Below are 24,756 nucleotides of genomic sequence, written 5' to 3'. Positions count from 1 at the left end.
TGGTTCCCAGGGTTCCAGGGGTCAGTGAACCTCTACCCATCTAAAGCAGAACTTTGCCAAACAGAGCGACTGGGGCCAGGGCCATCATCTCCATCCTATGGACTCTGATCAGTCACCTTCCCCTATTCTCAGGAATGGTGAACAAGAGCCAGGACTTGGGCACAGCTCTCTGGGCTCTGGTCACATGTCCTTTGCTGTCCTACAAGCATTTGGGAGTGTGCTCCAGGAAATGGTGCCCTGGCTGGGAGGGCTGCACCTGAGACGTTCCCCATGGTTTATTTGGCCACATGGAGGGGCTCTTGCCCTCTCAAGCAAAAGCACAGCAGGGATGAGAGGGCCAAGTGCGGGAGGTACATGTCCTGAGATGAGGTCTGGAGTCGGGGGTCACGGGTCAGGCGAGCACTGGTGTTACTGAGTAATGTCTTCATGAAGTGACTCCTCGAGAGCAGTAGAGGTCAAGGGTGGGGCTGCCCCTGCCTAGGCCAGGGATTACCCTCTTGCTTCAGACTTGGAACTAAAACTGCTGGAATCAGCGCCTCCACTGGGGGCCTAAATCCCCTGTTACTCGTTTTCAATGCCCTGTCATCTCTGTCCTGTTTGATATTCTTGTCTGTTTCCTTTTGCTGGAACACAAAGATAATTTATACCTCGTTCTTAGAAAAAGAAAAAAAAAAAAAAGCAGTTGTGCGATTATGGGCAGAAATAGTCCATTGTGAGCTGTTTACAGGATGGGGCATTGGTGGATTCAGACTGGGACTCCCACCCACGGTGAAGACCCTTGAAAGTGATACCACTGCAAAGCTATAGGAGGGCCCCGAAGGAAAATTCTCCTTGCAAACTGTCCTGTCCCTGAAGCTTTGATTCCTTTCCTGCTGCTGATATCGCTGTCTGTCTGTTCCACATGAGCTCCTCTCTCCTCCACTCAGCCGTCTGGACTACACAAAACCTTACTCCTGCTAGAGCTTGATGCTCTTCCCACCCGCCACCACCCAAGCACACACACTGCACAACATACTCAGCATCTAGATTCTCAGGCTGGGCCAGGAACAGGGCCTGAGTCTATGGAGTTCCCATCAGCATCTTCATGGGGGGATCCTACAAAAACAGCCATCCACAACTCTTTGCCTAAATATATAGGAAGTGACTTCCTTTCTTTTGTGCCTTCCCATCAAAGGGTGGCATCAGACTAATATGGGTTTTGTTTGCCACAGCTTTCTATCAAAAGACGTTGAGCAAGTCCCAAATACTTTCATCCTCAGAAGAGCTATATATTAAGGATTTCTGTGTAGCAAATTATCGCAAGATGCACTGGCTGCAAAAACAAACATTTGTCACCTCACAGGGTCTGTGGTTCAGGAATCCGAGTGTGGCTTTGCTGTGTACTGCTGCCTTAAGTTCATTCACTTTCAAGATGTTGGGCTGGGCTGGGTCTCATCTGAAGGTTGGGCTGTGGAAGGATCGACATGGCTGTGAGCAGGATTCAGTCATCTATAGGCTGGCAGTCTGAGGGTGTCACTCTTCTGTGGCTGCAGCCGGATGTCTCTGTCTGTTCCTGGCCCCATGAGTCTCTTCACAGGCTCACAACCTGGCACCTCGCTCCCCTCCAAGTGAGCAAGGGAGGGAGCAATCGAGACAGAAGTCACTGTCCTTTGGTAGCCTCATTTCAGTGACATTCCAGCACTTTTTGCCACATTCTATTTATTAGAAAGAAGTGAACAGGTGCAGTCTGTACTCAGGGGAGGAGCTTATGCAAGGGCTGAGTTCCAGGAGGGAGTTATCCCTGGGGTAATCTGAGAGCCACCCACTCAATGCCAACTGCATGTATTTCAAGGAACACACACATACACACAGACGCACATATACACACGGCTTCTGGACACACGGGAAGTACCTAATAAATGGCAATTAACTTTTCTTAATTACTAGGACCAATTAACATTTGACTATTATTCACCTGCCAGTTTAAGGTCCTTGAAGCAAACTCATTTTTAAAGTAGAGGCAAAATGTCTGTGGTTCGCCAGTTTGGCCACTGAGTCATCATGTGACCTGAGCATGTGGTCTCTGGCCCTCAGCGTTCACACCTCTGCCTCATAATGGCTGCTCAGGTGGTTCCTCAGAGATGCAAGGCTGCTCTGTCCTCTCACCTGCATGCATGCTGGGCTGTCTGGACTGTGCACCTTGTCTTGTAACCTTGCCAGACCTCACTGGCCCCCAGCTTAGCCCAGGTCCCCACCTCTGGTGGCCTTCGCTGGTACCTGTTCAGAGAGGAGAATCTTGATTCTACAACTCCTGGCTCTTCCCAGGACCACATGACCTTCCCCACCACCTCACTGTGTCCTGTGGATCATCTTCCTCCTGCTACCAACCGAGGTCCTCACAGAGGAGGCTGGTCATATCCCCCCAGGGGCCAGCACCTCCCACTGTGTCCACACAGGGCAGTATTCAGAGGACACTTGCTGGCCTGGATGGAGGCTGAGAAGAGATCACATCTGAGGTCAGCGTGCTGCCACCCAGGATGAGGGAGGAAACTGGTCCTTCTGGGAAGAACAAGTAGTTCTGTGCGACTGGAGCATGAAGACCTGGCCCAGGTCATCTGGGGCTCAGAAGGAGCTCTCCATTCATGTTGGGAGCACATGGAACTTTGGCAACTGATCCTCCCTAGCCTGCAGCCAGGGCCAAGCTGATACATGTGTGTAAAACAACAGGAGTGAACAGTTCCTGGGTGCTTACCACAGGCCAGGCTCTGGTCAGCATTTGGCATTTTTAATCAGTTTGATTCCCACCACAGCCCTAGGAGGTAAATGCAATTATTATCCTCACTTCGTAAGTGAGGAAACTAGAGCACAAAGGGGTTTGATGATGCACTCAATCACAGGGCCACGAAGTGATAGAGCCCAGGTTTGATTCAGGCCCAGAGTCCTAAGTGCTCCATGATTTTTCCTGGGGATGACACAACCAAGTCCTGCTGCAGGGCCTGGGAAGGCCAGCCTTGGAGAGGATGGTGCATAGGAAGCATCTTCACTAGTCTAGTTAGAAATAGGAGACAAAACGAGAGAATGGGGCATCAGAGGGAATGGGGAGTTGGGAATGACTGACAGGCCGTGAAGGAGGTTAGGATGGACAGGATCTGGTGGCCAGTTAGCTTGGCAGGCACTCAGATGAGCATCTGTGAAGAGCAGGACAGCGTCTGTCAGAGGCTGTGCCGTCATGTCTGTTCCTGATATTCCTGACCGTGTGATTTGAAGTCAAAGGGTCAGTTAGTAGCCACCCGATGCATTCATCTCACCCACTGCCCAGGTTGAGCTGATTTATCAAGAAAGGGGAATTGCAATCCGTATTAGTCTGTCCTCACACTGCTAATAAAGACATACCTACCTTTCCAAGACTGGGTAAATTTATAAAGGAAAGAGGTTTAATTGACTCACAGTTCCACACGACTGGGAGGCCTCATAATCATGGCAGAAGGCAAAGGAGAAGCAAAGGCATGTCTTCCATGGTGGCAGGCAAGAAAGCTTGTGCAGGGGAGCTCCTCTTTATACGACTATCAGATCTCGTGAGACTTATTCACTATCATGAGAACAGCATGGGAAAGACCTGCCCCCGTGATGGCATTACCTCCCACGGTGTCCCTCCCACAACACGTGGTAATTATGGGAGCTCCAGTTCAAGATGAGATTTGGGTGGATACAGCCAAACCATATCACAATTGAAAAAGAGTTTGTTAATTATTATTATTTTGAGATAGGATTTTTTTTGTCATCCAGGCTGGAGCACAGTGATTCAATCACAGCTCACTGCAGCCTCAACCTCTTGGGCTCAAGTGATCCTTCTACTTCAGCCTCCCAAGTAGCTGGGATCATGGGTGCCTGCCACATGCCTGGCTAATTTTTATAATTTTTTGTACCGATGGGGCCTCACTATATTGCCCAGGCTGGTCTCAATTTCCTGAGCTCAAGCAATCCTCCCACCTCAACCTCCCAAAGTGCTGGGATAATAGGAGTGAGCCACCATGCCTGGTAAAGAAAGAGTGTAGTACACATAGAGCCAGCTAACCGGGAGACCAGGGTTGTATTATTACTCTAATCAGCCTCCCTGAAAATTTGGAAGATAGGTTTTTTGTGTTTTTTTTAAAGATAGTTTGGTGGGCAGCTAAGATAGAGGGAATCCTGATTGGTTTGGCTGGAGATAAAATTGGAGGGTGTTGAAGCTGTCCTCCTGCGCTGAGTCAGCTCTTGGGTGAGGGTCGCAAGACTGGGTGAGCCAGCTTATGGGTCTGGGTGGCGCCAGTTGATCCGCCTGAATGCAGGGTCTGAAAAATACCTTAAACACCAATCTTAGGTTTTACAATAGCAATGTCATCCATAGGAGCAATGGAGGAGATTTGGAATCTTGCGGCCTCTGGCTTCATAACTCCTGAGTCATAATTTCCAATCTGTGGCTAATTTGTTGGTTTTACAAAAAGGCATTCTGGTCCCCAAGCAAGGAGGGATTTCATTTTGGAGAGAGTCTGTTACATTATCATCTGTGTTTCAAAGTTAAACTCTAAACTCACTTGCTTCCAGTTAGTTCAGCCCACACACAGGAATGAGCTAGGGCAGCTTGGCGGTTAAAGGCAAGATGGGGTAGGTTAGGCCAGCTCTCTCATTATCATCATTTTCTCACTGTTATAACGTTTGCAAAGGCAGTTTCAAATTTAATTTTGCTTTTCAAGACACCATGACACTAAAATTGTACATAGGATGGAGGGTCTAGGGGAGGGGGGCATCTCATTCTTGTGTTTCTGTCATATGGACACAACAGGCAAAAGGAAAGGAAAACTCAAGAAGCAGTGGGATGGGAAGGAGATGACAGTTTCGAGCAACAGGGAGACCCTGGAGGTGGTGGAGAAAAGATCACAAGGAGTGGGTGGGAGTCAGACATGGCACTGGGGGCTTTCTGAGCCACAGTTAGGGTTATTCTGGGCTCTCTCCTCAGTGCATTGGGAAAGTGCTGGAGTGGGAAGCACAGGGACGTGATTCCACCTGGCTTGTACTGCTACATTCGTGTCCTCATCCTCCTCACCATGGTGGCCTCCACCAATTCAGGGCCTGTGAATGTCATCTCCACCCCAGCCAAAGATTCCTGCAATGGCTTCATCCATCCTGACAAGACACTAGCACTTCTTGCCCCACACCTGTTTCCCCAGGAGACAGCATGGTTTCTCAGGAGGGTGTGCGCCTTCAGAGCAGTTCTGTCTGCTCCCTCGCAGGGCGCTCCCAGCACCCAGAGCTGTGGCCTTTCCTTAACTGAGGGACCCGCTGAGCCCCCAGCTCCTCTTCTGTGTTTGCCTTGTCATTGGGGCCTGTGATGCTCTCCGTCTGTGGCTTGACCCCCACCCGTGAAAATGCTTCAGCACTTTCTCAGGAAAGACACATGCCCTGTGTCCTCACTGGGTCCCATCCCCAGCCCCACCTTTAGCCTTGACTCAGATGCACAGAGATGCAGCCGTGGGTGGGCTCACCAATGTCCACACGCACCCCAACCTGAAGCCCGGTGCTACAGACCTAGTAGGGGCTACATAGATGTAAGGGAAAAATATAATTTACAGCTTCTTACGATAGTCTGAAGTTCGGAAAGAGTGAGAATGGGGAAAAAAATAGAAGCAGTAGCAGCAGCACTGATTTGACCAGGCTCTCTATGGTCTGAATTTTAAAAACGTGCCTTTCAAAGGGACTTGGAACTTCTTCCCAATTCACTGTGTTGCTACTTTGCAAACTCCACTTGATTCCTGAGCACATCAAGAATTTTATACATTTTGTATTTTTACACTAGGGCTCTTTGAAGTTCTACCTTTTAAAAGCAAAAACAAAACCAAAGTGACACTTTCTCTTTTTTATAGAAAAGCATGTGCAGTTGTGACAAAGTTCACATTGAACGACTACTGAAGGGTTGAAACATGAACTTGAAAGTAAATAGCTTTGTGGAGATTCACATTGAGGAGCACTGTGCAGTCATTCAGAAGAATAAGCTCCAGCTCTGCCCGGTGACGGCAGGGGTGTTGACAACGCAGTACTGAGCTCAAAAAGCAACCTGCTAAAAGGTGTGTTTAATGAAATTCATTTTCACAAAATAATTACACAGGATAAAGCCTGCCTTTTTGTGTGTAGGTTTCTACACGCATATGTGTATTTATAGATCCATGTCCTGTGCATCTCTGCATGAGCAGGTGCATGCAGACAGCCCTGTGGAGTGTGTTCGTGCCTGTGTATGTGTGGGGATAGAAACATGTGTGTAGAAGTAAGAACTGGGAAGAGGCTGGGCATGGTGGCTCACGCCTGTAATCCCAGAACTTTGGGAGGCTGAGGCAGGTGGATAGTTTGAGCTCAGGAGTTTGAGACCAACGTGGCAAAACTCTGTCTCTACCAAACATATACAAAAAATTAGCCTGGCTTGGGGCGATGCACCTGTGATCCCAGCTGCTTGGGTGGCTGAGGTGGGAGGTTCACTTGAGAGTAGGGGATGGAGGCTGTAGAGAGCCGAGATCATGCCACTGCACTCCAGCCAGGCAACAGAGTGAGATCCTGTCTAAAAACAAACAAAACAAAACAAATGAGAATAATAGTTAGTACAGATTTCCTCGTGGCGAAGTTGGCAGGAGACGGAGAGGTTGTGGGGAAAGGGAAGAGGGTACAGTGACAAAAAATAAAAATTTCATATTTGGAAAAATAAACAGCATGCTTTTATGCATTTTGTAAAGTATATATATGAGCATAAGTGTGTATAGAATAAGCCAAATTTGAAATAAAATGAAAATGAGTGCTGGGCAATGGTTAGTGGATGAAACAAAATGAAATAATGTCTAAGAAACTGCTTCCTAAATGGCAAAGTGACATTCTAACTGAAATTATTATTACAGTTGTCCAAACAACTATTACTGTTATTAAAAGCTCAGCTCTAGAAGAAGGCAGGCTATGCTGGCCTCTGTTCAAAAGCAAACCTTCTCACTGAAGTTTTCCTGCTCAGATTCCAAGTGGACTGGGCCTCCTAGCTAAGCCAGCCCTCCGGGCCAGAAGTCAGGGAAGCAGTTCTACCTGTGCATCCCCAGCACTCATCCAGCCTTCTCTACCTTGGGGGAGCCTCGGCTCCTTTAATGTGTCTCTCAGAGAACAGTCTGCTTTCTCCTTCTCGCCCTCTAGAATGAGCCAGGATTGGTCAGGGATTGGTCAGGCCTCTAGTGTGGCCTGAGGTTTCCTCTCAGAGGAAAGTTGTCTGGCCAGCAGTGGGCAGTGGGTGAGGCCTGGCAGGACAGACCCTCAGCTCCCAGAAGACCCCTGCACCCAGCTCACTGCCCAGACCAATATGTCCATCACTCATGACCAGATATGAGTCTGTGCATCCTTCCCTGGTATCTGTGTTTGCTGTGAGTTCTTGCGTACATGCAAAGCTGGAGGTGGGTACTGAAAATCTGTGCTTCATAACAGCACAGCATTATATGGGGGCAGCAGCTTCATCTATCTATCTATCTATCTATCTATCTATCTATCTATCTATCCATCCATCCCTCCATCCATCCTATTGGTTTTGTCTCTCTGGAGAACCCTAATACTCCAGATTATAAAATGGTGTCCCAGTACTTCCCTCCACCCCAATGGCAGAGAATGACGGAGAAGGCTGAGTAGGAAAAGCCCTGTCTTCCCACTTCCTAGTGTCCTAGTGTGAATGGAGAACCCACACCCACTCAGTGGTAATGAGAACCCCACCCCCCAATGGGGTAGTGTCAGGGATGGCTTGGTTCAACCAGGACTTTCACCACCACTCAGTGGAACTGAGGCTTCCTCCCATCCAGACCCTGTCAGTGGAGGCCATATGCTGAGCAGTGAGCAGAGGAGGGAGGCATTCCTCCCCGTGCCAGCCAGGCTGGTATCAGCGCAGGCCTAAGGGAGAGCTCAAACTCCCACTCCATCCACCAATAACGAGATGTCCCTCCAACTGGGTTTCAATGGAGGCAAGTAGAGATCTTGGACTTCCAGCAGTAATGGGGTGGTGCCCACCATCCCCCACCAGAGGAGCTTCAGAGGAGGCTTACTGAAACATAAGATTTAAATGAGATTCAGAATTGCATAACATAATATCCAAAATGTCCAGTTTTCAATGGAAAATTACTCATTATACCAAAAACCATTAAGATCTCAACTTGAATGAGACAAAACCATTGACAGCTGCCAACTTTAAGATATCACAGATGTTAGACTCAACTGAAAAGGATTTTAAAGAAGTCATCATAAAAATGCTTCAAAGAGCAATTTGGAACATCTAAGACATGAATCAAAAAAGTCTCTGCAAAGAAATAGAAAAGTTTAGAACTGAAATTTTTAGAAGAAAAAATGGAAATTTTAAAACAGAAAAAACACTGAAACACAAATTCTCAATAGTTTCAGCAGCAAATTAAGAGGACAGAGGAAATGATTATTTTTGACATAGAACAACAGAAATTATCTCACAGAAAACAGAGGAAATAGACTTATAAGAAAAGAACAGAGTCTTCGGGGCACTGGGGACTATAACAAAGGCTTTAACATTTGTGTCATCAGTGTTCTAGAAGGAGAGAAGAAAGAAACTGGAGCTGAGGCCAGGTGTAGTGGCTCATGCCTGTAATCCCAGCACATTGAAAAGCCAAAACGGGAGGATTGCTTGAGTCCAGGAGTTCAAGATCATCCTAGACAACATAGTGAGACCCATCTCCACACACACACACACACACACACACACACACACACACACAAATACAAAACTTAGCTGAGCATGGTGGTGTGCACCTACTGTCCCAGCTGCTTGATAGGCTGAGGTGTGAGGATCACTTGAGCCCAGGAGGTTNCCCTTTAAAAAAAAAAAAAAAAAAAAAAAAAAAAAAAAAGGAAAGAAATTGAAATCGAAAAGTATTTAAAGAAATAGTAGCTGGAAATTCCCCAGATTTGGTAAAACACATAAACAAACATCCAAATTTAGTAAGCTGAGGAAATCACAGCAAGGTAGATTTGAAGAAATCTGCACCAATACACATCAGAATCAAACTTCTGAAAACTAAAGACAAAGAAAACCCTTGAAATCAGACAAAGAAAAAAATTGCCTATAAGAGTAATTGTAATGGCAGTGAATTTCTCATCCAAAACCAACCCAGAAGGCATTGGCATGACAGTGCAGAAAGAGAGTGACTGTCAACATAGAATTGTATATTCAGCAAAAGTAGCCTTCAGGACTAAAGGCAGAATCAAGATATTCTTAGATTAAGGAAGTCTAAGAGTATTTGTCGGCTGGGCATGGTGGCTCACACCTGTAATCCCAGCACTTTGGGAGGCCAAGGCGAGCAGATCATGAGGTCAGGAGTTTAAGACCAGCCTGACCAACAAGGTGAAACCCCATCTCTACTAAAGATACCAAAAATTAGCCAGGCGTGGTGGTGCATGCCTGTAATCCCAGCTACTTGGGAGTCTGAGGCAGGAGAATCACTTGAACCCAGGAGGCAGAGGTTGCAGTGAGCCAAGATCGAGCAAGAATTGGAAAAGAAATAGATAAATCTATGGTTATATTGGAGACTTCAGCATTTCTTTCTCAACAATTGATTGAACTCCCAGACAGAAAATTAGCAAAGATACAAAGAACACAACCGACCAATGACAACACAATCAACCAACAGAATTTTACTGACATTAGTGGAACATTCCCCACAATATTCAAATGCCCACAGAACATACACTAACCTGGGTCACAAACACACTGTGGGCCACGCTGTGGCCATAAAAGAAACCTGAACAAATTGAAAATAATTGAAATAATATAGAATATGTTCTCTGACCACACTGGAATTAAACTAGGAATCAATAACATAAAGTTATTAGAAAAAAATGCCCAACACTTGGAAACTAAATAGCTTATTTCTAAATAACACATGAGTCAAGGAGGACATTTCAATGAAAATGAACAAATACACTGAACGGAATGAAAATGAAAATACAACAGACCATAACTTGTAGGACACACCTAAAGCAGTGCCGAGAGGAAAATTTACAGCGTTAAATGCTTACACTAGAAAAGAAGGAAAGTTTCAAGTCAATAATATAAGTTCCCATCTCTAGAAAAGGAAGATGAATTAGTCAGGGTTCCCTAGAGGGACAGAACTAATAGATATATATATAAAGGGGAGTTTAATTGTTTTAATTTTAATTTGTTTATTTATTTATTTATTTTTTGAGACTGAGTCTCGTTCTATCACTCAGGCTAGAGTGCAGTGACTCAATCTTGGCTCACTGCAACCTCTGCTTCCCAGGTTCAAGCGATTCCCATGCCTCAGCCTCCCAAGTAGCTGGGGTTACAGGTGTGCACCATCACACCGGGCTAATTTTTGTATTTTCAGTAGAGACGGGGTTTTGCCATGTTGACCAGGCTGGTCTCGAACTCCTGACTTCAAGTGATCTGCACGCCTCGGCCTCCCAAAGTGCTGGGATTACAGGTGTGAGACGCCGTGCTCGACCTAAAGGGGAGATGATTAAGGAGGACTGACTCACACAATCACAAGGTAAGGTCCCACAACAGGTTGTCTGCAAGCTGAGGAGCAGGGAAGCCAGTCTGCGTCCCAAAACCTCCAAAGTAGGGAAGCCGACAGTGCAGCCTGCTGTCTCTGGGCAAACCTCCAAGAGTCCCAAAGCTGACAATCTTGGAGTCCGATGTTTCAGGGCAGGAAGACTCTAGCACGGGAGAAAGATGGAGGTCAGAAGACTCAGCCAGTCTAGTCTTCCCGTGTTCTTCTGCCGGCCTTTTTTTTTTTTTTTTTTTTTTTTGTAGACAGAGTCTTGCTCTGTCGCCAGGCTGGAGTGCAGTGGCCCTATCTCGGCTCACTGCAACCTCCGCCTCCCAGGTTGAAGCGATTCCCCAATTCTCTTGCCTCAGCCTCCCAAGTAACTGGGATTACAGGCACGTGCCACCATGTCCAGTTAATTTTTGTATTTTTAGGAGAGGCAGGCATTTCAGCACGTTGACCAGGCTGTCGTTGAGCTCCTGACCTCGTGATCCGCCTGCCTCGTCCTCCCAAAGTGCTGGGATTACAGGTGTGAGCTACCACGCCCGGCCACCTGCTTTTTATTCTGGCCACGCTGGCAACTAATTAGATGGTGCCCACCCAGATTGAGGGTGGGTCTGCCTTTCCCAGCCCACTGACTCAAACGTGAATCTCCTTTGGCAACACCCTCACAGACACACTTAGGATCAATACTTTGCATCCTTCGGTCCAATCCAGTGGACACTCAGTATGAACCATCACAGTGGAGCAAAACAAATGCAAAGGCACAAAGCAGAAAATAATAAAAATGAGAGCAGTTATCAATGAAAGTGACAGCAGAAACAATACAGAATATCAATGAAACAAAAAGCTGATTTTTGGTAATACTAATAAAATAGACAAGTCTTTAGCAAGTGTGACAAACACGAAGAGAGAAGACGAAATTTAGGAATATCAGGCAGGAAACAGGTGGTATCACCACAGGCCTTGCAGACATCAGGGTGATAATAAAGGGATACCACAAACAACTCTACATGTTAAAACTTGACAACATGGATGAAATGGACCAAATCCTCAAAAAGTACAAACTGTTTTAACTGGCCCAATACGAAATACTTCCTTGAATAGCCTGTAACTATTAAGAAAACTGAATTTGGCTGGACGCAGTGGCTCACGCCTGTAATCCCAGCACTTTGGGAGGCCGAGGCGGGTGGGTCACAAGGTCAGGAGTTGGAGACCATCCTGGCCAACATGGTGAAACCCCGTCTCTACTAAAAACACAAAAATTAGCGGAGCGTGGTTGCAGGTTCCTGTAATCTCAGCTACTCAGGAGGCTGAGGCAGGAGAATCGCTTGAAACTGGAAGATGGAGGTTGCAGCGAGCTGAGATCTCACCACTGCACTGCAGCCTGGGCAATAAGAGCGAAACTCCATCTCCAAGAAAAAAAAAAGGAAAAGAAAACTGAATTTGTAATTTTTAAAAGCTCCAAAAAGAGGTATCTCTGGGCCTCAACAATTTCACTGGAGAATTTCACCAAGCATTTAAAAAATAATTAATACTAATTTTAGACAATCTCTTCCAGAAAATTGCAGAGGATAAGACATAAATCAACTCATTTTCTGAAGTCAGTGATATTAACTTCAAAGCCAAAGAAAGTAGAAAAAATAAAACTAAAGGCAAATATTATTATATGAATATAGATGCAAAAATGTTTAACAAAATGCAATTTTTAACAACCTCCTTAGAGTTCTTAACAAAATTTAATGATAGGTAAAAAATATATATATACACCATGATCAAGCGGGATTTATTGCAGGAATCAAGATTGATTCAATATTTTAACATCAATGAATGCAATACACCATATTAAGAGACTAAAGGGAAAAAATCACAATCATGTCAATTGATTCAGAGAAGAAAGCATTTGACAAAATCCAACACCCACTTATGACAGAAACTCTCAGAAAACCAGAAATGGAAGGGAGCTTCCTCAACTTGATAAAAAGCATCTATAAACAAACAAACAAAAATTCTGCAAATAATGGTATACTTCATGGTGGAAGTCAAAATGCTTTCGTCCTAAGGGTGGGAACAAGGCCAGGATATTTGTTCTCACCACTCCTATTCAACAGAGTGCTGAAACTGCTAGCCAGTGCAGAATAAGGCAACAGAAAAAAAAAAAAAAAAAAGACTACACAGGTGTGAAGAAAGATAAAAATGGTTGCTATTTGCAGATGACACCATTGTTTACATAGAAATGCCATAGGAAATCTGCAACAACAACAAAAAAAGTCCTTCATCTAATAATTGTGTTTCTCAATATCACAGAATACAAGGTCAACATGAAAAAAATCAATTGTGTTTCTATATACTAGCAATGACAATGTGGAAACCGAAATTTTAAAAAGTACAATGTTGATCAGGTTTGGTGGCTCATGCCTGTAATCCCAGCACTTTGGGAGGTTGAGGCGGGCGGATCACTTGAGGCCAGGAGTTTGAGACCAGCCTGATCAGCATGATGAAACCTTGTCTCTACTAAAAATACAAACAAGTTAGCCAAGCATGGTGGCACAAGCCTGTAATCCCAGCCACTTGGGAGCCTGAGGCATGAGAATCACTTGAACCCAGGAGGCAGAGGTTGCAGTGATCCGAAATCTCGCTACTGCCCTCCAGTCTAGGTGACAGAGTGAGACTTCATCTCTGAAAAAGAAAAATTATGATTATTGAAAAAGTAAAATGTTTAGGTATAGATGTGATAAAACATGTACATGACTTGTACACTGAAATCTACAGAATACTAATGAAAATCAAAGAAGATTCAAATTAATAGAAAGAGGCACCATTTTTGTTGAGTGAAGATTCAACATTGTAATGACATTAATTCCATCTCTAATTGATCTACTAGTTCAATCCAATTCCTATCAAAATCACAACAAGATATTTTTGTAGTTATATACAAAATTACTCTAAAATTTATATACAAAGGCAAAGTAACTAGAAAATGGAATACTTGGCTGGGTGAGGTGGCTCACATCTGTAATCCCAGCACTTTGGGAGGCCTAGGAGGGCAGATCACGAGGTGACCATCCTGGCTAACACGGTGAAACCCTGTCTCTACTAAAAATACAAAAATTAGCCAGACGTGGTGGTGGGCTCCTGTAGTCCTAACTACTTGAGAGGCTGAGGCAGGAGAATCGCTTGAACCCGGGAGGTGGAGCTTGCAGTGAGCTGAGATCACGCCACTGCACTCCAACCTGGGTGACAGAGCGAGACTCCATCTCAAAAAAAAAAGAAAAGAAAAGAAAGAAAGGAAAATAGAACACTTCTGGAAAAGAAGAATAAAGTATATGAATCATTTTACCTGATTTCAATACTCGTGATATAGCTACTGTAATTAAGACTGTGGTATTGGCAGAAGGATAAAAACAGATTAATGGAACAGAATAGAGTACCTACAAGTAGCTTCATACAAGTATGGCCAATTAATATTTGATAAAGGTGAAACTGTGCTGGAACAATTGGAAATCCATACACAAAAGAAAAAAAATAACCTCAACCTGAACCTCACAGCCTAGATAAAAATTAACTCAAAATGGATTATAGATTTAAATGGTAAATGTAGAGTCATGAAACTTTGAGAATACTACATGGGAGGAAATCTTTGGGACATAGGGCATGGTTAAGTGTTCTTATAAATGACACCAAACACACATGGTTCAGAGAAATATGATATATTGCTTTTCATCACAATTAAAAACTTTTGCTTTGCTAAAGATTATGCCCTGTCCCAATTCCCAGCACTGGTGCGGATGGACAGTAGCTTCCCTCTAGAAAGACTTTCTGCCCTAGTAGATTACAAACTCACGTCTTCTAAGAAGTTGAATTTGGAGCACTTACTTCTATCTCTCGTTGTTTCTAATTGCAGGTTCCTATTTGGAAATCAATTTATTGTTTTTGTGTTTTGTACTTGGCTCTAAATTTTGCCTACCTTGGGCCTGAATCTTGGCACCAGTAGGAACAAGTCAAGAGCAAGGACAACCTAAGGAAGTAAATGTGTGTGAGTGAGGGGCTTGTGGGATAGGTGTGTGAATGTGTATACGTTGTGTGTGTATCTGTGTTTTTATGTGCATGTATGTACATGTATACATGGGAATGTGTGGTGTTCACATGTATATGTGTTGTGTGTGCTCATGCACAGGAGTGCATGTTGTGTGTGGTGCAGTGTGCATGTGTGTGTGGTGTGATGTGCGTGTGTGCATGTATGTTGTGTGTGCACATGTGTGTGTAGGGAGGTGGTGATGGTTGCAACTCGGCATGATTTTGCTCCTGGCAGTCCTGGTGCAGGTTGCTTGGAAATTTTGTCTTGGGAAATTTTAACTTCAGGAAAGCTATATTGTATTCCAGAACCCATGCCCCCACATGAAAATGTGAAAGGTGTCAGAGGCAGCATTTCTACCGGTGGGCCTGGGGAGAGCTATGTGGATCTTTCCCTCTCAACAGTCAAGAAGACTCGAGGCCGTCTCTGAGCACCTCCCCTGGCTCAGTGGAGTACAGCGTGCCGTCCCCACGGCTCCTTCCTGAGCCTTCTGTCCACTTTAAATCAATAGCAGGTGAATGGATTTGATTATCAGGCTGATTTTATTCTCTGTGCTCTAATGAAGAGCCCATATTATGCAAATGCGTATGATGATGACAGCAGGTTTTTAAATTGCAAATTCATTCTCTAAGCTCAAAATAAACTTTTGTCGTGGGGTGGGGAGTGGTGTACTATAACACAAGGAAGATGGGAAAACTCATTTCAGAAAGAATGCATCCTAGGAAAAAAAATAATTAAGCTCCTTAGAATTAATTTGAAGGCTTTCCTATTTATCTTTTCTGACTCATTATTGAAAGTTAGAAGAACCAATCAACCCTATTCCTTCATTCTGTCAAATTAAAGAAAAGGAAACTGTAGTCCCAACGGGAATGAAAAATATCATTTGTATTCAGGGCTCTTTGGAGACAGCCGCATTTGGGTCGTGGGAAGGCCTGGCCTCCTGCTCTGAGCCGTTCCTGTCCACTAGCCTGGCTGGAAACTGCGGGGATGGCAGTGCCCCCCCTCCTGGTGAGGGGGCTTCACCTGAGTAGAAAAGTGAGGAGAGACTCCCAGCCCTTCTACCCGTCCATGAGAAAGGGGGAAGGCAAAATCAAGTTTGTTTATTACTTCTGAGACCAATTTTAAAATGCCAAGGAGCACTTTTCTCACCTGTAAGGGATAAAGGACTAGGCAGAGCTTGTGGGTACAAATGTCACATCCAGCTGTCGTACACTGGGGTGGGGGCCGGGACATGAGGCCAGGGGTGCATGGATCCCTCGCGGCGATGTGCTGGGTCACACCTGAAGCCTGCCCTGCAAACACATCCCTTACCAGTGCCTTCTGCACCTGTCACCATTTGACCTAGTCTCTGTTGAATTTGGGAAAGGTTTTCCCTTGCCAGGAGAATTGATTGTTGATTCTTTCAGGAGCGGTAAGACCTCAGGACTCCCTGAGACAGAAACAAGGCTCTTCCTACAGGTCTGTGTCGAGTTCCCATATGCCCAGGGTGGTTCTCCTTTTCCATAAACTCCGAGCCGCCACCTGGTACAGGACATACCTGTACCAGACAGGAGCTCGCCTGGCTGTTTCCCGGGACTCTTATCTTGAAAATGGTTGTAATCCAACCCAGACTCACCCCTGCCTAAAAAAGAAAGAAAGGAATCTGTTGTTTTAACTACTAAAACACCCAGTAGTCACACTGGGCTCAGGAGCTTGCAGAACAGGGTGGAAAATCTGTCTCTCTCCATTTCTTATTTCTGCAGAAAGGACGGCTGGTTTAGGGGGACTTGGGGGAGGAAATTTCTTTCATCTGTGGTCTCCGGCCATGTCAGAGTGAGACTACCACTGCCTTGTGTGAGTCCAATACCCATTACTGTTGGCGTGACCATTGTCTTTGTCTATCATCAAATTGCTGTTTGTAACTCATTGTGATGCTTTGTACAAGGCTGTAACAAACACTATTTTTGTACATGTGCATCTACATTCACCTGGGCATAATTCTGCCTTCAGCTGGGTATTTGATTTAGTCTGTTCTCATGCTGCTGATAAAGACATGCTGGAGACTGGGTAATTTATAAAGGAAAAAGGTTAAATGGACTCACAGTTCCACATGCCTAGGGAGGCCTCACAATCATGGCAGAAGGTGAAAGGCATGCCTTACATGGCAGCAGGCAAGAGAGAATGAGAAAGAAGTGAAAGGAGAAACCCCTCATAAAACCGTCAGATTTCATGAGACTTATTCACTACCACGAGAGCAGTGTGGGGAAATCAACCCCATGATTCAGTGATCTCCCACTGGGTCCCTCCCACAACACGTGGGAATTATGGGAGCTACAATTCAAGATGGGATTTGGGTGGGGACACAGCCAAACCCTATCAGTATTGTTTGTAGTTCGTGGTGCTGTGTGGAGCCTTCCAGCGCATGAATATATTGCTTTGGTTCACTTTTGGTTGGTGGTGTTTTAGAAGGATAATACCAGGCATATTAATCCATTTTCATGTTGCTGAGAAAGACATATCTGAGACTGGGAAGAAAAGGAGGTTTCATTGGATTTACACTTCCACACGGCTGGGGAGGTCTCAGAATCATGGCGGGAGGCAAAAGGCACTTCTTACATGGCAGGGGCCACATAAAATGAGGAAGAAACAGAAATGGAAACCCCTGGTAAAACCATCAGATCTCACGAAACTTATTCATGATCACGAGACTAGCATGGGAAGGACTGGTCCCCATGATTCAATCACCACCCCCTGGGTCCCTCCCACAACATGGGGGAATTATGGGAGATACAATTCAAGTTGAGATTTGGGTGGGGACACAGCCAAACAAACCAGGTCCCATATCACCGAGATAATATATTCTCTCTTCTTCTGTCTTTCTCTTGAAGCCTTGACAAATGAGTAGTGGCATGGCTGGGCTAGATCTGAAATGTTCAAATAGAACTGTTTTCTTCAAAGTTGTAGAGCTCCTCTAGCATCTAGAAGTTGGAAGTCAGTTTGACTTTTTGTCTGTGTTTGGCAGGCTGCTTCTTCTGTCTTCAGATTTGGAAGGTTATTACTCCAGTCACCTCGCTGTGTCATGCGTACCTAGGTGCTGTTCTTTCATCAAGTTTGACTGATAATGAGTGCTTTTGATATGCAGATTCGGATATTTTTTGAGCTCCAGAATGTGTTCTATTTATGTCTTTGAAGATTGCTTATTTCCTATTAAAAACAACAATAGTTCCTTCCTATTTGCAACGAAAGTGAAATCAGTATTTTCCAGCACAGTCACTTCCCCATCTGCAGGCCTGGCCAGGACGCCAACCCAGTGCCCCCTTCCTCCATGGCCCTGATATCCCCTGCCTGGCTAGGTCAGCCTCCTCCCTGCTCCTGAAGACTGACTCCAGAGAGGCTGTGGCTCCTGCCATCCTCTCTGCCATGGACATTCTCCCTTCAGTCCTCTGCAAGACTGCTTCTCACTCAAATGCCAAGACATTTCCAGAACATCCTAGCTGAAGGGGCACTTGCCCATCACAAGCCCCAGCCACGGAGTCTCACTCTTCTTATGGCTTTAGTCACTGCGATGATCTTACTTTTCTCAAATTTTTAGCACCTTCCACCTGGGGGCAGGGGCTCTGTCCCCTTGCTCTCTGCTCTAGCCACAGTACCTCAAACACAGCCTGGTATGCATCAGGCACCCATGGGTAAGACACCTTTGGGTAGGGCTGCCTGACCCAACCCCACAGCAGAACCACCACTTCCACACATGCTAGGTGTCTACGGTCTCACAAGCCCTCCCATATACCTGGTGCAATTCTAGACTCTTCTGAAATGAGCACCCGTGTTACTGCTGGGCTCTCCCAAAGGTTTGAATCTGCTCATTGCTACCATCTTATAACTCTGATGCTGCTGGGTTTGTTGAAAATACCACTTCCTCTTCTCAGCTCCCTGGGTTTTCTTCTTGCCTCTCCACCTGCTCCTTCTCTGTTTTCTCATGAGTAGGAGCCCTCCAGCCAGCAGCAGCTCCCTGGCCTCTGCTTGGTTCTTCTATTCAGCCCTTTGAAAAATAAAGTTTCCTCCCACCTTTTGCAGGGCACATTATTTTGGAAGTGCGTCAGTGGTTGGCTGGTCTTCAGGTTGCTCTGATTTAAACAATCCTTGCTGCTTTTCTGAGTGCCCCGCCAGCAGAGCACTAACTCCCATCTGCCGTTAATTGTGCTTTATCCTATTGTGCATCCCTTCCCTGCTGCCCCGCCCACCACCTGTGAAATGTCAGCTCCCTGAGGCCTTTGTCCACTGCCAGAGCTCCCATGGAGCATGCGCCCAGCAAGCACGTGGAGAATATTTGTGAATGAAGACATGAATGGACAAGTGAATGAGTGCATGGGCGGCAAGTAGCTCTCATTGAGTCCTGCAAGATGTGTCCCCAAGGCCCTGTGACTTCCATCTCCACCACTTGCAAGCTCTGTCCCCCCCAGCAGCCACAGTGTCCCCTCCAGGCAGCCTCTAGAATGAATGAATGAATGAATGAATGAATGAATGAATGAATGGTTATCAATTACCAACTAATTAGAATGAGCATATTCTTTGACTCCTCACTTACTGCTGTGATTCAGTCCTGCCTTCAGGTGCCCTCAGCCTGTTGCAGGTTCAGTGATTGAAGTGGACAGACCCTCCAGAGGCCCTGTGATACTCACCCCGCAGAGTGACCTTTCCCCTTGAATGTGGGTGGACCTCTGACTTTGCCATAGATTATGCAAAGATGATGAGATGTCACTCTCGTAATCAGGTCCCCTAAGATTGAGACTCTGTCCTTGTTGAGACAGTCCTTCTTCACTTGCTCAGAAGCAGCAAGCTGCCCTATTTGTAGTAAACATCCCTCAGGAGAGGGCAGGGCAGGATAGTAACGACCTAAGCCCTGGGCTGATGGCCTTCAATGGGCAGAAAGTTGCCAAAAACCACATGAGTTTGGATCCTTCCCCAGTCGAGCCTCAGATGAGACCCCAGCCCTGGCTGATGCTGGATTCCAGCCTCACAGAGGACCCCGCTGGGCCTTGCTTGACTCTCAACCCACAGGAACACAACATGTGCTGTTGGAAGAGGACAAGTCTCTGCAACACTGCTGTGCAGCCCTAGATAACTAACACGGTGACCTGGTCACACAAAGCAATGGGCAGGGCCCTGGGACTGGGGATTCCCAGCTCCAACATTTCCCTTTCTGTTAACAACACCTGCTGTGCCTGGGTCAGCCCCACTGGGGCGAGTCTCCTTCCAGCTCAGGGATAGCCCTTTCTCCCTGGTCAGCAGCCACTTCACACACGGCCCCTGCAGAGGCCCCAACCATCTCTGCAGCTGCTGTGGCTGCTGCATCTATCTTTGGAGCTCACATAAATCCTGGGGTAAATCCTGGGCAGAAGCCTTGGGCTATGAGAAGGAAGATACCTGCTGCTTTCTGTGTAAAGGTGCTGCTGTCTGAGGCTCCTTGTCTGAGTCACAAGGGCTGTCACCTTCCTAACCCCCGATTTAGCCCCAAGGAAAGCTGTTCTCTGAGTCCCATGGCCCTCCCTCCAAAGCTTCACTTCCCTTCAGGTCTACAGTGTCTGGGGCACAGGCTCTCCTCTACACATCCATGCTTAAAGGCATAATTTGCTGGTCAATTTTTATAAAATTTTGCAAAAAATAATTCCTCAAATATTCAGCCATTTAGATTACACAGGTTTTTGCATACTTGTTTATGTTCTGGGTCACTTTTCTTTTCACAGTTGGACACAGGAGGAAATAATCAAATATATACCTTCATGCATTTTCCCAGAACCTTAGAGAATCCATATGGTGTGTAGTCTGCTAACAGTGAGCTAAACCCTCTATTATTAGTCTCTGAAATTAATTATGTAAAGAACCAGGCTCAGAATTACCACTACCAAGCATGGGTGGAACCAAGTACTTTGTTATTAATCCCATCTGTATTTGCATATTCCAGTTGGGAAGACAGCTGTGTACATTGTTATCACTGTCATCATCTCTGTCATTATTTTGAATGGCATGCATTGATCATTTCCTATATGAGAGCCTCTCTGCAAGGAGAGATAGATGGGCGGATTGATTTCTCTTTTAAATCCCTGTAACAATTTGGCACAATTCAGTAAATACACACTTTATAGACTTCCTGAAACTGCCTGGATGGGTGCTGGCCCTCTGTGGATTTATCGCTCACCCCTGACCTGATCGCATATAATGGGAAACTGCATTGGCCTTCCGCTGACTCAGAACAAAGGACCCACCTGTACCACCGCCGAGCTGAGAGAACAGAGGCGTTTGTCCTTAACTCAAAACAGTCCCCAGACTTATTGATCTCAGAACCAAATGTCAAATACCCCACTTTCCACAATAAATGTCTATCTTGAAAGTTCTGTGTAAACTGAATTTTTATACATCAAATTGTATTGTAAAGCCAGTGAGGAGAAGTGCTGCTTATGGGAAGCTTGTCTGCCTTACTTTAAAAATGGAAGCAAACTGTGCTATGAATAAGAGCTGTTAGTTAATTTTGTTTATAAAGCCTTTTTTAAATGTTGACTTTTTTTTTTTTTATAATATTGGTTTTTTTCAAAGGGGAGTTGCCGGTTCCGTGACTGTATGTTTGGAGCATCAATGAAGCAGGGACTTGAAAGTATCCAGAGTCAAAAAGGATTTCCCATTCCAGGGAAGGGTCTGGAATAGTAAAGAAAGCATGACAGCCGGGCATGGTGGCTCATGCCTGTAATCCCAGCATTTTGGGAGGCCGAGGAGGGCAGATCACGAGGTCAGGAGATCGAGACCATCCTGGCTAATAGAGTGAAACCCCATCTCTACTAAAAATACAAAAAAACTAGCTGGCATGGTGGCCATCACCTGTAGTCCTAGTTATTCAGGAGGCTGAGGCAGGAGAATGGCGTGAACCTGGGAGGCGGAGCTTGCAGTGAGCTGAGATCATGTCATTGCACTCCAGCCTGGGTGACAGAGCAAGACTCCATCTCAAAAATAAAATAAAATAAAATAAATAAAATAAATAAATAAAGCATGACTTCTAGAGTCCTCTGCTGTCCCTCATGACACCTTGATTGAGTACAGTCAGTGCCAGCCACTTTTCCAGTCTCAGGTCACTCCTGAGTCCAGTGGGTCTCCAATGTGAGTCTGCCCCAGAGCCACCCAGGGAGTCTGTTAAAACACAGGCCTTGGTGCTCCCACCCTCAAATTTTCTGACTCAGTAGGTCAGGATATGGGTGGAGAATGTGCATTTCTAGTGAGTCCTCAGGTGGTGCTGAGGCTGCTGGTTCTGATGCACTTTGAAAGTCACTGCATTGGTGAATACATGAAAGTCCTTCTCTTTCTGGGAGTTGATGGTCTCTACAGAATCGTGCCTTCCTTTTCTGGCCCTGTGAGTCTTAGCTGGCAATGAACATGGAAGCTGGCTTGTCTATGACGTCCCTTCACGGTGCTGTAGGGATTTAGTACTCAGCATGTGGAAGGTTCTCAGTAAGACTTCTTCTTATCTTTGAGTTTGGAAACCTGATTGACAGAAATTCAATTTGACTTGTTAGGGTATGAATCTAGAGATGTGGGTCTGAGTTCTGATTCGGTGAGATCCGTCTGTATAACTCAGTCATTCCTTTTGCTGCTTGGACATTTATTTCCTTCTCTGTGGAACGCATTCACGTCTTCATTCATTTCAACAGATAATCATAGAGCACCACTCTATCTGCACCTTGGATTTTGCGAGCTCCTGGGAATGCAGAAGAGAACATTACAGATGACTTTGCTGGCTCTGTGGGATTCAAAAGTAGCCATCGAAACAAGTCTGAAGCAACTCACACAACTAATTTTAATGGTGGCCAATGCTAGGGTAACCAGTTCATTGAAGAAATGACTCTCGATGGGGATCGGAACACGACTTACATGCTGTATCGCTGCGCCTTCAAATTTACCAGTGCTGGGGGAGATGCTTTCATTTCTCCCTTCCCCAATAAAACTCAGCAGGTCCCAGGACGTCTCTGCCCAATGGAGACAACCCTACACTCCTGTAGGTCACAAAGCACACTCTCACTTTAGAAATTAAAATGGCTAGTCTACCTATTATTTGCACTTGATTCAAAGGCAACATTTCCACTCTTCTGCACCTTCCCTGCCACCCCCTCAGGTGGCTGATGGTTGGGCTGCTGCACCTGGGAAAAAGAGGCATTAATCAGGTTCCAGTCAAAGGCAAAATCCATTCCAGGTGTCTTAAGCAGAGGACAATTCATTCAGGGGAATGGTCACAGGTGTAGGGACTGTGTCGATTTGCATCAATGACAATATCAGAATTGGAAGAGCAGATGTGATTGCGTTCACCTTCTGTTCAAGTTTAAGAAAATTTGGCCATTTTTCTCCAAGATTCATTTATCTTCTGCACAGGACAAGCTGTCAAGTTATATGGGGACATGGCACCACCCGCACATGCACATTGGCAGACTTTTGAGAGTGACCCTTCTCTGCAGTTCCCCAGAACTGAGGGATTCCTTTTGTTCACTCTCATAGTACAGAGGAGAAATCCCAGGGCCCAGTGTTAGTGTTAGAGAAACTTAGTGTTTCTCACCACAAAATCTCCCACTCTATAGTCCAGAGAGTCATGTGACTTTCTGTCAGTTGTCAAGGCTGTCTACTCTATTACACACTGAGAAATTGGGGAAAAAAGCTGTTAAACCATTATCTAGATTGCCTGGGCCCATTCATTGTTGACCACCATTCCTGGGGGATTTCAGTGGCATTTGAGATCCAAGAAATTGGCATCAATTCGGAGGCAGGGTAGAGTGAAGAGAGAAGACACAGGTCAATTCTCTTTACCAGAGCCGTATCTCACTCCAGTCAATAGCTGAAGGGTCTTTTGGGAAAGGGTGGGAGGAATATCAACAGTATCCCCCTGTAAATATATTTTAGAATCCTGCTCAGAGACTCAAATTCCCCTTCAACCAACCAGCTCTAGGTCTACAGGTAGGGTTCAGTGTGGAAGCTGAGTGAGAGTGCAGGACTCACCAGCGTGCCCTCAACAGTTGGGTTTCTACCTACCAGAACCTAGAGATGTCCTGTATTTCCTATGTCAAGTAACATTAGTGGATTTTCCCTGTATTGCATTTCCATCAATGCCACGACCGATTGTCAGTGCTGGAGACACCTGACATGTCTCCATCTCTGTCACTCAGATGTTGCCTTCTGGTCTCTCCTTCTTTAGGACCCTATTATCCCAAGCTTACCAAAGAGCTTTCCAAGAACACTACTGCTCCTCTGGCAGATGCCTTTCTTGGTAGTGTCTTCTGGGCTCTCCCAGGGAGGGGCACGGGGAAAGGGATACATAAGACACACACCATAAGTCTACCCCGACCTTCCTGGGTTTCTCAGCCTTGGTATTCCATTTTCTGCATTATGCCGGGGAAGATTTGGCATCTCGAATGGATGTAGGTCATCAGTGAGTCCAAGTTTCAGTAAATCAATCAAGAAAACTGTTAGAAACTATTTCAGCTTCTTGAGCTAACACATTAAATCCAGGCTCTCTGGTGAGTACACTGCTACCAGTAAATTTGGCCCAGTCTCAATTTATCTTCCACCTTCTTTGGCCTCACACCCTTTAAATTCATTTCCACACATATTCCTCACATTTCTGCTGGTGAAAATTAGCAATATCTCATGATTCTCTTATACCATAAACTACCTCCTCCCAGGGCAGATATTACAGTTGCTGCCCCCCCCCAACAGTGATGTACAGGAAGCTCCAACTCTAGTTATAGGTAAAAAGGGTGAAGAGGGTGGGTTTGGGGAGAATAGGCATCACTTCGCAAGTCACCTTCCTCAGGTGAGCATATTACAAGATCTCTACACAAGGCTGAGTTATCTAGACTCCTCAGAGATCCAGACCAGGCCTACTGGCGAAGGACCCTCAGAGAGTTTCAGGTGTTCAAGATTCCCAACTTTATCTAAGTCCATCCAGATGTATCCATCGAAAGTCTCAAAATTCGATCTTCCCAGTCGATCAGCTCTCTAACTTTCACGTAAGAGAGTCAGCAGGTGTGTGAATTCAACTTATGTTATAATTCTGCAATTTGTGAACACACATTTTGTTTCTGAGTTCTAACACTTCTCACTGCAACTGCAAAAACAGAG

This window comes from Theropithecus gelada, chromosome 10 (genome assembly GCF_003255815.1).
Source record: "Theropithecus gelada isolate Dixy chromosome 10, Tgel_1.0, whole genome shotgun sequence".
Lineage (NCBI taxonomy): Eukaryota > Metazoa > Chordata > Mammalia > Primates > Cercopithecidae > Theropithecus > Theropithecus gelada.
Note: the sequence above shows the minus strand (reverse complement) of the source record.